The 12,090-nt window shown below is 48.0% G+C and overlaps 1 protein-coding gene across 6 annotated transcripts in view; it reads right to left on the minus strand.

Annotated features, from left to right (window-relative positions):
• APBA2 (amyloid beta precursor protein binding family A member 2) overlaps positions 1-12,090 on the minus strand; it is a 245,586-nt gene that overhangs the window by 117,905 nt on the left and 115,591 nt on the right. For 4 of the 6 annotated variants that reach the window (XM_078078978.1, XM_078078979.1, XM_078078982.1 and 1 more), the window contains exon 3: positions 7,723-7,776. The exons of the other annotated variants lie outside the window; for them this stretch is intronic. The gene's annotated coding sequence lies outside the window, so the exon portion shown is untranslated. The remainder of the gene's footprint in view (positions 1-7,722; positions 7,777-12,090) is intronic. 6 annotated transcript variants of the gene reach the window in all.

Consider the following 12,090-nt stretch of genomic DNA (forward strand, 5'->3'; position numbering starts at 1 on the left):
CTAAGCTAATTGCTCCCCGAAGCTGATGGATTTTCTGATGTGAAATCTCACTTTGTCGCACACAGGAGCTAATTTGCCTTGGCAACTGACAAGTCTCTCTGCCTGGAACAACATCCCAGCGCTCCTGTCACACGATGTCCCCACTTTGCTACAGGACCCGAAGTCAAGACTGTCAAGACTGAGTATAGACAAAAAGCCAGACAAACACCCCGATGAGTGTCGTTTTCCTCAGGCAGGGCCTGGGGAGGCCACACAGATATTCCACGTTTTCAGGGCTCAAAATGGTGGTGGAGATCGGTCGTCTTTGGGAGCTACTTTCAGAAGCTGGGTGAGTCAAATCCACCCTCCTAAAGTACACTTGCCACCTACTGGAGACATTTGTTCAAAAGACGAATGCAGGTGCTGAATGTACATCCATCGTGGTGACTCCTTTCTGCTCTTCACAGACTTGACTCCTGCCTCCCAGAGAGAACAGGGGTCACGGCCAGAAAGGCCTCAGAGCCTTCTCCTCCATCGCTCCCTCCAGAAAACAAGCAGCTCTCTTCATTGGCACCCAGGCTCCATTTTCCCTCCTCGCTGCGTCTGTTACATGCCGTGTCTGTTCTCTCCTCATCTGTGAACTACACTCAACAAATCGATTTTCCACCTCCACAGAAAAATACCTTGTTCCCTTCTGTGCCCACCCCTTTCTCTTCTCCCCTTCTTAGTCAGTGTTCATGCAAAAGAAAAATCCCACAGCCACTTTCTCTGCCTTTTAAAAAAAATCCTTTACGGTCTTCCAGCGACTCCCTCCCACCTGGTCACTGAAAATCCTCAGCCCCCTTCCCTCCTGGTTCCCGCCCACTTTGCCGCCATTCTCCTCAGGCTCCCCTATGCAGTCCGGAGATCACCCCCACCCGTGGCCTCAGCCAGCCTGGCTAAGGGACGGACCCCTCAGCCTCACCCTCCACCCCCTCAAAAGCTCCGTGGCCCTTCATGAAGTAGGAATTGGACCATTCTTTTTCCACCTCAAACAGGGTCTTCTCTCCCTCTGAGCTCCCACCTCCTGCTCCCTCCACATGGCTCTGGCACCTTGTCCGCCGACCCTCCCAGCCTTTTACTCAAGACAAGTCGTCTCTCCCCAGGAACCGTATGAGGAGCCTCCAGCGCCTGGGCCTTTGCCCTCCCACCTGCTTTCCACAGACACCTATGCGTCAGCCCTCTGCTGAAGCCCTGTCAGGATTCTCTGTGGCCAACTGCACAGGACAGCCTGGCCTCTGCGACCTCATCCTCTGGTTCCTCCGTCAAGCCAGTCCAACTGCAGCTGGCCCTTGAACAACATGGGTTTGAACTGAATGGGTCCATTTATAGGCAGATTTTTTTCAATAAACACAGTACAGTACTATAAACGTACTTTCTCTTCTTTAGGACTTTTTAATAACCTCTTCTTTTCTCTAGCTTACTTTACTGTAAGAACACAGTATGTAATACCTAGAACATACAGAATATGTGTTAATCAACTATTTATGTTACTGGTAAGGCTTCTAGTCAACAGGAGGCTATTAGTAGTTAAGTTTTGGGGGAGTCAAAAGTTATACACAGATTTTCAACCACACGGGGCAGGCGGGGATGTGTGAAAGTGAACGCTTTCACACCTCCTAGAAAGACCTTGCCAGGAGGTGGGTAGTGCTCCCTCCCTGACCCCTGAGGCCAGGATACGGTCAATGACATGGCCTTCCTTGTAAATAAGGGTCTCTGCCACGGCTGGTAACAACCACAGGAGCCCTTCCACAGCCCAGGAGCCGAGCCAGGCACTTCTAAGTGCTAACTTTCACCTTGAGAGCCACCATGAAGGGCCGGTGGGCCACCACCATTTTCCCCTGCAGACTGACCCAAGGACATTAAGTGATTTGTCCAAGAAAGGAGATGAATCTATGGCGGCTCCAGATTCCATGAAAGCAAAACTCGTGCTCTGCCACAATAGAGGAGACCCCCGCAGGGTTCCTCTGGAAGACTTAAGGAACGGTTCCATAAACATAGATGTTGTTTGTCAACCAGTCCAAGCACGAGCTACGGTATAAAAATTGTTCTGACTCCCATTAGCATTTCCTGGTGTATCTAGAAGCACATGTGGTCCAAATCAATTTGGAAAATGATGAGTTAAACAGAATTAAGTAAGTTATTTTCTTGCAGGACTTCAAAAGGCCTTTACTATGGTGCTTTGGGACTTTCCAAGAGGGGGCAGTACGCACAGCGTGTCCCCAGCCTGTTCTGAATGCGGATTACTATTTTCAGGAACATCTCCTGGGACTCCAGAGAACACAGTTTGAGAATGCCAGCTTACACGCTCATGTAATTAATTAGAACTGGGTCTAATTAATTAGATCTGAATATCATTAATAACAAGTTACATACAGTAACGGCTAACTTCCTTCAATTTAATCACACTAATTATGTTGGGCTCAACCTAGTAGCAGCTCATCGTGCTATTTTCTTAACACATTTTTCATCTTTTAAAAAAGGTGTTGATGAAATTTTTTCTCTCTTAACGTGCAACTTAAAAAAAAAAAAAAGTTAGGTGTCAGAGCAGGCATTTTCAAGTATTTGAAGACACACATACCAAGGCTGAAAGCAAATCATAATGGCCAGCTCCACCTCCCTGTGCCTCTCCAGGGAAGGACACCAATAATATTGGGGAGCTATTATTACATGTCACGTACTCTCCATCCATGATGTGGTTCATCCTCACAACCACCCCCAAAAACCATGAGTCCCCATTTACAGATAAGGACAATGAGCTTCTGGAAGTTCAAGAAACCAGAGCTACATGATGATCACAGCCTTCTGGAACATCTACTATCCACAAGGCACTGGGCTGGACATTGTGATGGGTGCAGAACAAGTGGGCTTGCAGGTCCACAGAGAGATCAGCAGCGAGGCAGGAAAGCACCGAGCAGGCTCACATGGGGTTTAAAGGTCCAACCAAGGCCCCAGAAAGGGTGGCCCATGAGCCTTGTCTGTCAAGATGGGGAGAAGCACACAGAAGAGAAATCGGCTACACAGAGCCAAAAAAAGGACCCATGGAGACGCTGCTGTTGAAACAACAGGGCAGAGCAGTGTGCAAAAGCCTGGCTTGTTCAGCCAAGATACAGAAACAACCCAAATGTCCATCAACAGATGAACTGATCAAGAAAATGAGGTATATATGTACAAGGAAATAGTATTCAGCCTTTAAAATGAAGGAAATCCTTCCATTTGCAACACCACAGATGGACATGGAGGATATTATGCCAAGTGAAGTAAGGCAGTCACAGAAGGACAAATACTGCATGATTCCTCTCATATCTAAAGTCCTCAAAGGTACAGAAGTAGACAGTAGAATGGTGGTTGCCAGGGGCTGAGGGGAGAGGGAAATGGGGAGCTGCTGAATAGGTGGAAAGTCTCAGTTATGCAAGACGACTAAGTTCTAGAGAACCGCTAGGAACCATAACACCCACAGTTAACAGTAAAGTACTGTGTACTTCAAAAAATGTTTAAGAAGGTAATCTCAGGTTAGGTGTTCTTACTACAAACCAAACAAAAAACAAAGGGACACAAGGAAACTTTGGGGAGGTGATGAGTTCATTACCTGAATCGTGGTGACAGTAACATGAGTGTATGCATATGTCCAAATTCACCAAACTGTATACATGATGTGCAGTTTGTTTGTTTGTTTTTTGTTTACCAGTTATACCTCAATAATGCTGGGAAGAAAAAAAAAAAAAGTCCTAACCATTTCAATGATGAGACGAATGCAGAACCACTTATAAAAAGGTGAGCGTCGGAAGCCAGGAGTTCCAGCTGAGTTAGAGGATTAGCTAGTAAGTAGGAGCAAGATCACCCTGCCAGAGGGACACACAACACAAGAGCAGAGAGGTTTGTGTGGGCATACAGCGAGGTGTGGCATAGACCCTCTTCTTTTATCAACTTTCTCAAATGCGCAGGAGTAAGTGTAGAGAGTAACATAACAAACATCCATGAGTACACCCTTCAGGCTTCCCCAACATTATCATCCCCACTTCCTTCTTCTTCATATTATTTGCTCGTTTTTTCAATTGCGTTGTCTTTTTCCTAATTGATTTGAAAGAGTTCCTTATACAGACAGAATGCTAATCCCTTACAGTAAATGCATCTCAGATATTTATTCTAGGTAGTAATTTGCTTTAAACTTTATATAGTGTCTCTGCTCTTAAAGAAGTTGCTAATATTGGTGTTTAATTAATCAGTTTTTTCTGTGGCTGTGTGTGTGTCTTACCTTGTCCTACCTCAAGGGCATACAGAAAATCTCTTCTATACATTTTAATACCTTTCCCTTCATTGTCGTTAATTCTGTTGGCGTCTACTTGTGTGTATGATGTGAGGTAGGGATCTCATTTTATCTTTTCCCACGTGGACAACCAGTTGCCCTACATCACTTCCCACCTGATCAATAACATATCTCTGCCACCTCCTGGGTTCCTGTGCATGTGAGAGTTTGCTATCAGGCTCACTATCCTGTCCCATCCTCCCTACACAAATATCACACAATCTTAACCATAACGTTCCATCAGGAATCTTACCACCTCACCCTTATGCCAGCTTCCCCTAACATTCCAGCATTGTGTTTTCTTTTAAGGTCTAGTAGCTGGGAATTTCACTGCCTTCTTTGGAGCTTATACTTTAGAATCATTCTTAGTCAGATTTTGCATAGCACTTTTACGTGCAAGAGCATGCAGACATCATGGCAGGGAACCATTTTCACAAACGCAACATCTTCTAACTTCACAGATTTTCTGAGACTTCCCATGATTTAAACATAGCTTATTAATTCTCCCACCATTTCTTCAGGAAATCACTAGTTGAATTTATATACAGTTGGCCCTTGAACAACATGGGTTTGAACTGTGTGGGTCCACTTATATGTGGATTTTTTTTAAATAAATACACTACAGTACTGTAAATGTAGTTTCTCTTCCTTATGATATTCTTAAAAACATTTTTTTTAATCTAGCTTATTATAAGAATACAATATATAGCACATATAACATAAAAATATGTATTAATCAAATGTTTATGTTATCAGTAAGGCTTCCAGTCAACAGTGGGTGATTAGTAGTTAAGTTTCTAGGGAGTCAAAAGTTATACGCAGATTTTCACCTATGCGAGGGTCGGTACCCCTAACCTCCCATTATTCAAGGGTCCACTGTGATTACAAGTCACACATCCTGTAGGGTTGATATCATAGGACAGTGAAGCCAAGGATTTCATTCTCCCGGGGGGGGAAATTAGAACACAGCCCCAAACTTTTACAGTAAGTGGAAGCATATTCACCAAGCTATTCTGTGAGGAGATGCCAGGCACAAACTCTGGGTATTAGTATTCTGGTGTTACAGAAGGGTTCATTTGCAGTAGAAAAAAATAAATAAACATGGGTCTCTTCTCTCTGCAGCTCTCCTCACAGAGATTCATTCTAGCATAATTGACATTTAAAAATATCCATCTCATTGCCACTTTTCTCTCACAGAAGAAATATGCTTTTCTGCGGGGAAGCTGTAGAGAATTGTGATGAGCATATTCACTTAAATGGCAGTCCCATTACACCACAGATGGGTGAGTGCAATTGAAAGAGAGCGAGACGGCCTGTCTATTGCAGCTGATTTTGATACTCTAATAGGATTTCAGGATACATAAAGATCCCACTAGGTCTTTTTTGGGCTCAGGAGAAAAAAATACCTTATATCTTAGAGGCACACATAGAATTACCCTGCGGCTCCATCAGAAGACAATGACAACCCCAATTTCATTCAGATAAACTTCAAGAAGCCAATTTCACGGTGGACAGTTCCTCGAGGACCGATGGACCGCACTGGCTCTTTGACCTGGGCTCCCAGAAAAACAGAATTTCACTGCAGTTTATGAGACCCCTTCCCCATAAGAACCTCTCTCTTTACAAGCTATCCCTGCTGCCAGTTACACACGAAATCTTCTCCCTTCCCAGACTCCCCCAAAACTCTTCAGCATTGTCACAGCTGAGGGCAGGTGACGCACCTCCTGTATTTGAGGCTGACAAATGTTTACGAGTCTAAAATCAAAAGGCCTCGGGATGGAAAAGGCCTCGCTGAGAGCACAGAAGTAAATTCATAAACTTTAAAGACCAACAACTGAGGTCAAGTTCAGAAAAATGCTCATTTATTCTTATGCCCAAACGTATTACAAGTCAAGCAGTTCCTCTGACATTTCACCCTCTGCTTCCTTGGATAGGGGTCAATTGTTCTAACTCTTAAATGTCTTATGAATGTGCCCCCCTCCCGACCCCCAAAGCCACCGCAGAATCCATCCAGGACATCTATGACAAGAACACCCCCCAATACGATAGGAGGTGAATTCTACCTGTGCACAACACAGGGCTCGTGGGGGGCTACCTACGCCAAGGACAGAGGCTGCATTAGAAATTGAAATAAACGCAGCTGCCTTGACTTACAAAAGAAGGCTCTTTCAGTAACCCTAAACAGCAGTCCCTGCGTCCTTCTACCATCCGAGAGGCAAGACAGTGGTTTGAGACCCAGGTCTTGATGCTCCGGTGTCCCAACCCTGCCCCTGCTGGTCTTCATCTTTATCCTCAGAATTGGCACAGAGCTTCCCCACTGGGATACCCCAAATCTTCCTCTCCTTTGGAAGTCCCCAGGCCACTACACTCCCCTGCATATGACGCTCTGGATTGCTGACCACGGGCGCTGCCCTATCCAAGCCCAGCAGTGCTCCGTCCCACGGATGCATAAAAACCCACAGAATCCATCAGAAGCTCAGACTGGCTCTGGCATCAAGACACAGAGACCACTCCTGGCTCGGCTTCCTCACCTCCAACAACAGTCTTCTCTCCACGCTGCTCTCCAAATATACCCCATCTCCTACACCAGCATCCCCACAACGGAGCCACTGGGGAATCTTTGGTCCAGGAGAAAGAGCACCTACGCATCTTCAGTCAGAACATATCTCCTACAAGTGTCCCATGTACTAGGCACTCAGGGGGCACCTGGGCTACAAAGACATGTGCAAATCTGCTGCTGTAGGTCCTACCGACAAGAGCGAGCCAAGTGTCAACCGTGGGCCAGTGGGATCAGGACAACCTAGCTTCACCCGCGGGGCAACATCAACACGGGCCGTCCCTCATCCCTGAGCAGCTTAGAAGGGCTCTTTCTGATCCAAGTTAGATTCTTCCTCTCAGTGTCCTGATATTTCACGGGGGTGCATTTCTAGTTAGACTCGCAACGTTGCCCGAGTTTGATAGTGAAAGGTTGTACATAGTGTTTATCTAGCTATTTTTGATATAAATTGGAATCGAGGTAGGAGGTACACAAAGAAATGCCTGAATCCAGTGACAACTATGGTTTTCAGAAGCACTAGTATAGTGAGGAGGGGACTCGGGGGGGGGGTGTTGCTGTTGTTTTGGGGGTGGCGGGAAGAAGGGTCCATTCCAGGCAACATTAGTGCCCCGCAGAGAGCCCAGTGCCCACGGGCTCCTTGGTTGTGAATCAAGCCCCAGCCTCACACTCCCTGTGTACAGACTACCACTGAATCACACATCCACAGCTTCCCAGGAAATAAAGAACTGTGGCAAATGCCCAGTTCCACCTGAAATGTAGCATCCCTCGAGTAAAACAATTCCATTTCACACATGTCCGAAGCAAAACCTCACTCCATGCAAGGCGACCTCATATTTCTTACCGAAAACAAGTGGTTTGGTAATGGCCCCCAAAACCTTCTGGTGACGAAATCTTTCTGGAATAAAACAGAAGGAAATAGAGGAAGTTACTTGGGTTTCCAAAAAGACACGGGTGTTCATACAGAGCCCTTCCAAGCATAGACATTTGAATGAGTGAGAGGTTTTGAATTACCTGTAAAAGTGACCCGATTATAATTCTAATGAGATGATCACAAATTACCAGAAACAAATAATTAAAATGTTTCGTTAGCCATTCCTCACATAATTATTGCCTTAAGAACGTCGTGTTGGGCAAATAAAGCAATGGTTTGTGTATCACTCTGGAAGGAGAGACTATCCGCATTTTAATGAAGTGCCTCAAAGCCCTCATGAATATGTATTTCCCCACAACAAAGCTTGACCCCACGAGTGTGCAGAGCCGGTATTCTGGGACACTTTCAGAGGGAGGTGGGTGTGCCTATGGGAGCTGGAGGGGGGTGAAGAGAGATTAAAGCAAAGAGAAAGAAAAGCGGGCCACCGTGCATTTCCTCTGCCCAAGTCCACAGCCCTCACCCTTCCTCTTGGGCAAGGGGGGGTTCACAAAGAGAACAGAAAAGAGGCCATCAGGTTTCACACTCCTCTTGGACAGCGAAAGCTTTGCAGATGAAAGCTCAAGACGAAGTCTGATATATTCTGTGTTCCATGGCTCAAGGTGAGGCCCTGGGTTGGATCAGGAATTCAAGGTGGGGGCAGCAGATGGTCAGAGAGCGGGAAGCCTGGGGTGGTGCAAGAGGAGGGGGATTTCTTGGTCTGAAACATCACATCCGAATTCCTCTTTTTCCCAATATAAAACAGCATGTTAACTATACTGGAATTTAAATTAAAAAGAAAAATGCTCTTCTTCCTCCAATTTGGCTAAAGACACAAGGCATTATAAAGGAATGTCTTTGTTCCTTTCAAAACCACACCAATGGCAGCCTCCTCCCTGGGGCCTTATCGGCTGGGAACAGAAGGTCTAAGAGCATTTCATGAATAGCCGTGCTGGCTGGACAGTTCACCTTCAGTCTGGTCCCAGGGTCTGAAGTCACAGGGATGACATCATTCTTCGGGGAAGGTACTAGGGGCTTGGCTCTTGGCACAGGCAGACAAAGCCTTCTACTTTATCACAAAAGTCTAACCTGGACCCAGTGTTGACTTTCTTTTAATGAGAGTCACTCTCATTTCCCTAGACAGACATTTCTAACCGTGGGTTTTAATCAGGGAATTTGGGGGAGTTCCCTGCCACCCCAAACTGACCCACTGCAGAAGCCTCTAGTCCAGACATTTAAAAAAAGGATTGGCTCTCCCTTAGAAGGCTGAAGATGCTTTCATTCTGACCAAGCCATTTGTATATCTGTAATCTGCTTGCCTCTGCTCAGGGGGAACTCAGCATCCACACAGTTGTCCAATTTCTTCCAAAGGTATGGTGCTTCTCTTGCCTTTCCAATGCCTTTACACCATCGGCCCGTTTCATCACATGTAAAGCATGGACAGTAAGATCAATCTCAAAGGTGGCTGGGAAGGTGAATGCCACAAATACCCCAAAACACTGCCTGGGAACCCATTAGCATCGAACAGTATTTCCTTCTTTACCCCCAAACCCCACCATCCCAGGACCTCCAAAAAGAAGTGATGTCAGGGTCAGTGCACACACTAAATGCTGCATCCAGAGGCAAGAACACTTCCCTAGTGGTCCTAAGACAGGGCCTCAATTCCTTACTCTGTTACAAGTTGGCTCTATGGACCCAAGCAGGTCAGTGAGAAAGACCTCTGTCCTCTTCCAGAATCCCCTACTCCAGCTCTGGGCAATTTTGACCACGAGGACTGCAGGGAAAAGCCCAGAAGCCCTGGACTACCAACACAGGCTAGAATTCTCCCCACATGTCCCCCATGTTCTCACCTCCCCTTCTCAGGCCCACAGCCACCTGCATTGCCCAGAGCCACGGTGGGCCTATGGAAATGACCACGTGCCCACCCATTTCCTCCCATCCCAGAAGCACCTCGGGGAAACTCAGAGCTAGTCTGGGCTTTCCGGCCTTGGAGGTGAGGCCTGCCCCATTGCTCTACCTGGAGGAAGGAGCCACAGTTCTTCCTCTGCCTGCCCTCAGCCTGCGAGTCTCTCAAAAGGACAAGAGTCTCATTCATCTGTAGCCTGAGCATCCCCCAGAAGCTCCACACAGATTCCCCACAAAGGCATAGAATCCTCAAGCTGCCTTGGAAAAAAGGGCAGAGCTGTGCACTTTACATAACGCTTTTCCATAGGAGGAAACAGGCCCACATCTTAACTCAATTTAGAATCGGTTTTTAAGCGTCTATTTATAGGCATCACACAAGTACCCCTTGTGGATGGTGGAGGAATCAGGGCTCTGGGCTCTGGTCCACCACTACTCATTAGCATTCTTTTCATGTTTGTCTTCTCTAATTTCCCCAGCAGCATTTTAACTCAATAGCAAGGTCACCTACCACTTGGACCCAGCACCACTTTCCATTTCCTCCAAAGAAAAATATGAATTTTCTTGGCCATGCAGCAGTGCCCTCTCCCCGCCCTCTCGGGGTCCCTCGCTTGCGTTGGCAAAAGCAGGGTTGTGTTATTCTTAGTGAACTGTGTTTCTGGACAGACGGTTCACCTTCAAAACACCAACAAAGTCATGAGCGCAGAGCCCTGGGAAGGCCCTTGGGGGTCAGCTGGTCCCTGCTGGCCCTGAGTCCCCCACCTGGCCAGGGATACCCAGGGAGAGCCTGCTCCCGTTCCAGCAGCCAGAATGAACACAGAGAAGCACCGACACTTCGGAACAACCCAGTCTTCTCTTCTCGGCCATGTACGGCCTGGCCGTTCCTACTTCTACCAAACACACGTCCCCATCCTCTTTCTAGCCTCTCTGGAGGCATCAAGGGCCGCCAGGTCCCTTCCCCTGTTTCTCTTGGCTACTAGTGATCGGACAGAAATCCCAGAACCTGCTCTTCTTCTGGTAATGCACAGCCATTTTTGGAATAATCTCCTCATCCTTATCAAGCCCCAGGCTGGCAATGAAGTCCACAGGTCTCCCCATAAGATGTAAACACTCCACTTTCCAAGTTGCTGGCCCACCCACAAGTTATTTGGGGGGAGTAGGAGGGTGGCTTATCCTGTATTCCAGCTTCCCAGGGGAGGCAGGAAATACAAAGCCATAGGAACCTGGGAGATTCCACGAAGGCTCCTTCTGTCCACATGCTGACGACCGGATTCTCCGGGGTCCAGAGACCCCAGGCCCTTGGAACCAGTACAGAAGGGAAGGCGGGCCCTCGCCTGGGCCACTGAATCCACAGCAGAATTCAGGCACAGAGAACACTGCTCCCCCAGCCCTCCAGCTGCCTGACTTGAAAATACCATGCGGCTCGGCTCTCCTACGACTACTGTTGCCGAGGCAGGCGGCTGGTACTCGGTGTCAGGATTAATTAGCTTTCTCACAGGATGCCCACCACAACTGCCGCTGTCGGTTCTCTGTTATTCAACATGCACATCTCTGGCAATCAACTGGAGCTCTGATCACACCGAGCCTTTGAAAGGCTCTTGGGAGGCAAACAGAAATCCGAAACATGGCTTCGAGTGGACGGTTCATAAATCTGCTGCTCACCTTTGATATTAGGCCAGGGGAGGCGGTGGGAGGCCCCAACTCCACAAGCCACCCTCGGGGCCCACTAGCGGCCTGCATGGTTGGGGAGGGGGCCCCCGAGGCAGGAAGCCCCTGAGGCGAAGAGAACTTCCACGGGCCTTGAGAGAGTAGCTCAAGCAAGCCTCCACCCAGAGCTGAAGAGATGGGCCCTGCAGCACGGACGGTGCTGGGCCAGGGGACACGCAGGTCACAACCAGACTTTATAAGCACTTTTTCTTGGCAAAGCGAAGGCAACACTCACAGTCAGATGGGCTCCCAGGCCTGGAAGCTGCCCTGGGAGGAAGCCTGGCCCTGAGGCAGACAGAGGTGGACGTGTCCAGGGCCGAGGCAGGAAGTGTGCCTGGAGGCCAGAAGGCTGATCTCACAGGCTAACCAAGTGGTCAGGGACCTGCACGGCGGAAGCACGTTTCCTGGAAGCAAATAGGCAACCCTGTGCTTTATAAGAGGCTGGGCCCTGGGCACATGGGTTTGGGGCTGTGGCTGGATCGTAGAATAAGTAGAATTTGATGAGCAATAAGGACCCAGATTCAGTGAAATGCTTGCCGATGGAAGACTCGGGCCACACTGAGCAGAGGGTCTGGGATAGGGCTAGGAAGGGTCTGCGCAGAGCACCATGGCCAGAATGATGCACCGTGTACCCAGCTCGGGCGTGGTTCTTTCTAGTACCAGCCCGGTGGCTGCAGCCGGCACCGAAAGCCA

The sequence above is a fragment of the Halichoerus grypus genome, chromosome 8 (genome assembly GCF_964656455.1).
Source record: "Halichoerus grypus chromosome 8, mHalGry1.hap1.1, whole genome shotgun sequence".
Taxonomy (NCBI): Eukaryota; Metazoa; Chordata; class Mammalia; order Carnivora; family Phocidae; genus Halichoerus; species Halichoerus grypus.